The following is a 4,360-nucleotide window of genomic DNA, read 5'->3' on the forward strand; positions in this document are numbered from 1 at the left end:
CACTTTCTGTGTGCATTTTGGCCATTTCTCGGGCAACTCCCCTTCACCAATTGTGAAATCCAGCCATTCCTCACAGCGCTCTCTGAAACTTGTACTGGCTTCCTGCACTGCACATGCCGTGTGCAGCAATTTCTGATGTTCAGCAAGGGACCAGTCTGCAACCTAGTTCTTTGCCTGCAGCCATAAATCCGTTAACTCAGACCTCATGGTTTGACTTTAAATGAGTGGTTCTATCCTTAACACTCTGGTGAAGGAAAGCCCATTCTACTTCCATGGGTAGCAGAGAAAAGTGAGAGTAAAAATTAGGCATGAATTTCAGATTCTGAGGGTTCATTTATGAGTGATTTATTATGACAGGGAGAAGGATGTAGGAGCTGCAATGCACATCTTCACAGGAAGAACACCCCATATCATCCCTGGATGTGTGGCAGTCTCGCAGTTGCTGCATCAAGACGCTGGGACATGGCAGGCTGTGGCTGAGGATTTGTTGCCCCTCGAGCCGTGCACCACCAGAGAGGTGCTGGAGCTGGGGCTGGTGGAGCTGGAGCCAGCCGCAGAGCTGTCGGCATCCCCCAGCACAACACGGGAGCGCAGCAGCCCCTGGGCCTCCTGGCTGCAACAGTCCACAATGATCTTGATGATGCCGTGCACCAGAAGTGCTGCACATTCCCCAAGGCCAGGCTGCAGCACCTGAACCACGGCCTCTGCAACCGGGCCACTGACGCACAGGGTGTGCAAGATGTCAGCCTCTGTATGACGTGCCTGCCACCACCGGGGCCGACATGTTGCCTGCAGCTCCAGGCGCAGCCAGGGCCGCAAGGGATGGAGGAGATAATCTTCTGTTTGGAAAAGTTCTGCTGCCCAGACCTCAGGCAGGATGCCACTCACTGCCTCTGCCTCTGGCCCTGCAGTGCCCTGCTCATCTGGGGACAGTGTCCCCTGTGGAGAAGGTTCAGGGGATGCCATGGGGTGATGGGGGCTGTTTTTGGCCGGGTGACTGGGAGCTGTGCCTGCCTGGCCTCTGGCGTCTTGCAACTCTTCAGGGTGCATGGTGAAACACTCTATATAGTCATTTTCTCCTCGCACGGGAAACTGGACAATCTCTACTGGTCCTCTGCAGACTGGGCACTCTCCCTTCAGATCTAACCCTCACAGGATGCAGCCCAGGCAGAACTGCTGGCAACATGGCATCACATAAGCGACATCACGTGGGGCATCACGACAGATGGGGCACAAGCCATTGGCTTGAGTGAGGGCTGCTTGCGCTTGTGCCCTGCTGGTGACTTGTTCAAACTCTTCCAGCAGCTGCTGCGACTCCACGTTGACGTTGAGGATGTTCCTGGAAGTGGAAGCCGAAGCAGCTGGGCTGGTGACACACTCTGCTTCTTGCTGGGCTCTTTTGGTGAAGGTCGGGTGGATCTCCACTGAGGTCATTCTCTGCTTTTTGGAGGCACCATTCTTGAGCCGGTTGGTGTACGGGGGGTCAAGCTTCCAAAACCCACCTTTCCCTGGCTTGCTCTTCTCCCAAGGCACCTTGGGGAAGCACTTGTTCAAGGAGAGGTTGTTCCGGATGGAATTCTGGACCCAAAAGAGAAAAAAACCAAGGCTGAATGCTTGTCTGCTGCTGCAACAACTACCTGTGTGGAGAGGCTGTTGGAAAAGCCCATTTTCAGCAAGGATCTCTGGGAAAAAGAAAGCAGAAACATCAACATCAAGCTATCCCGGGCTATACGCCCAGCAGAAACGCCCCTGTCCCGAGTCACTGGCAGAGTTTTCTTGCCTCTTGTCTAATCCAGCCAGAGGTGGCAGGAGCCAAAGGGGTCAAGCTAGGACTTGCCAAGCAAGAGGAAATTTTGGGCAATGGTCCTTGCCTGTAACTTGTGCCCATGGCGCCTTGGATCATGCTGAGCACTGGCAGGACCCAGCCAAACTTGCTCCAGGCATGGAGCTAAGCTGGAGGAGGGCAGGTCCTCCTTCGTGGCTAAGGAAGAAGAGGAGGGTCTTTACACTGCTGTGGCCATGATCCCATTACAAGTGGCAACACATGGCAGCACCACGGGAGATGGCATCAGCAGCAGGAACACAGATAACCCTGCAAACAGTCCAGGCTGTGGTAACCCCCGATTTACAGTTTAACAAAGTTTTACAAGGGCCAGAGACTTGCAAGCTGAATTCTCTGCTCCCCATCTCCCCTCCCCATGCCAAACCTCATCCAGCCCTGGCTGTCCTCCATTATGACCCAGTCAGAGAACATATTTAACGTTCCTGCCTGCAAGAATCCTGTGACCCCCCTGCATCTCTGCAGAGAGGGATTGAAAACCTTCTTTCTTTTTTGAATACAGCCCTTTAATTAAACACATGGTGATTCTCCAGCCGGGAGTTAGCAGGAGAAAGTCAACACGCTGGCACACAGCTCCTCCTCCCTCCTCGCTCCCCTAAGTCCCCCCAGCACAGGGGAGGCTGGGGGACCCAGGTGGCCCTGGAGAGGAACCGCAGGGTTCCCTTCCCTGTGATGGGCTTTGAGAGGCACCAGAGACCCAGCTGCCTGGGCAGAAGGTGGGCAACACCTGGGCAGGGGGTTGCAGTGTTTTTGCCCAGCCCTGCCTGGGTGAGCCCCGGCCGCCGGGATCAGCGGCACACTGCAGATTTGGGCTGGGAATAGCCTGAGCGGAGGGATGAGCCACCCAGGTCCCTCCTGCCCTGCCACATCCTAGAGAGTGTCACGTGCCAGAGGTCCCCTTGCATGATGGAGGAGGGCAGAAAGCCAAGGTGGCTGGGAAAAGCCCCCAAAGTGGTGAGCCAGGGGGGTTGTCCCCTACCCCCTGGGGACACACTCGTGCTAGCTGGGGACAGCAGCCCTTAGGGACTTCTCTCGGGCTCCCCTCTGAGGCCTCCCCAGCTCACCACAGTGATGGAGCCTTCTTTGACTATCCAAGGCGACAGACCTGCCCTCTGTCCTTCTTCAAAAGCAGCAGCACTTCTGCTCTGAACCTGCCCAGCGAGGGCTTTGTCCAACAAGTGGCATGTCTCTGGGGACCTTATCCATCCCTCTTCTACACCTGGTCCTCAGCCCCCAGAGATGCTCGACCCGGTGATTTCATGTGTTCTCAGCCCCAAGGGACTCAGGACCCCATGAGACTTCCAGGAAGGTGGAGCTGGGGACAGAGTTGCCTTTGCCCCACAGCCAAGAGGAGCCACAGGGATTAGCAGCCCAGTGGGTACCTCCTGCTCCCAAAATGGCCCTGGGCTCTCCCCCATCATGGCTCCTTCCCTCTGCCACCCTCGTGGCCGGGGCATTTCTGCACAGACAAGCTCTTTCCCGTTGCAGCCCTTCCCCACCAGCTGCCAGTGCCACCCTGCTCCTAGTGGGATCCAGTATCCCCACGGGAGCTAGCCTTGCCCACTGGAGGCTGTGGAAAGCCCTCCCCAGCCCTGTGGGGAGAGAGAACAAACAAGAGGTCTCCACATCTCCTACCTGCCAGCTGGGATCAGCATGTCTGAAGTTAGCAGAAGTTGTCAGTAATCCACTCGTCGATGGCAGAGAGGATAATTTGGGGCTTATCGCTGGCTTCCATTGCCATGCATGTGAGGGTGGCATAGGAGTAGGGCGGCTTGACATGTGGGTTGGTCTTGTGGTTGATATCGTCTGCGAGCTGAGGGTGCATGGCCATGGCGTAGTGTGCTGTCCGTGAGGTGGAGGAGGAGATGTGCGGGCTTTCAGGGAATGTGGGCCGTGCCCATGCACGCTGGGTCAGCAGCCAAGGACAAGCATGGGGTGGCAAAGCTGGGGATCCTGTGACTGTCAAGAGGACCCAGGCCACTGCGGCAGCAGAAGGACTTGCCCATGCTGGTGTTCTTGATTAAGAAGTCCCGCAGCCATATTCTCACAGTCAGGCTGTCTTCCAGGTCATCTAAGTCCCCCATGCCACCCGCCTGCCTTTTGTTCTTTCCTGCCCACTGGTAGCTCGGCCACCCCTCAGCCATGTCTCAGCAGCTCTTGCGTTCGCAGGATGCACAGGAAGGGGAGGGAAGGGACAGGGCAGATCCTGCAAGAAAAGCAGGGAGAGGCTGGAGGCTCCCTGAGGTGCAGCTGCTCTCTGGCATCTGGGCAGGGCTGGGCACAGCTGCTTCCGCTGCCACTGGCTCAGTTCCATCCCCAGGTTCCTGTGCTCTGGAGCTGAAACGCCTCCCTTGGGGGTGCTTTAGTGGCCCCGAACCTTGGGGAAATGCCCTCAACTCACCGTGCCCTGGTGTCACCCACACCCCACTTGGCTGGTGTTGCCCAGCAAAGCCTTCAGCCAAAGCAAAACTTAAAAGCAAACAGCAATATCACACCCCACCCCCCCCGCCCCAACCAGTC

The 4,360-nt window shown here is 56.8% G+C and overlaps 1 pseudogene; it reads right to left on the minus strand.

Annotated features, from left to right (window-relative positions):
• Positions 1–1,149: 1,149 nt before the first annotated feature.
• Positions 1,150–3,924, minus strand: LOC141918729 (forkhead box protein J1-like; annotated as a pseudogene).
• Positions 3,925–4,360: the final 436 nt, after the last annotated feature.

The sequence above is a fragment of the Strix aluco genome, chromosome Z (assembly GCF_031877795.1).
Source record: "Strix aluco isolate bStrAlu1 chromosome Z, bStrAlu1.hap1, whole genome shotgun sequence".
Lineage (NCBI taxonomy): Eukaryota > Metazoa > Chordata > Aves > Strigiformes > Strigidae > Strix > Strix aluco.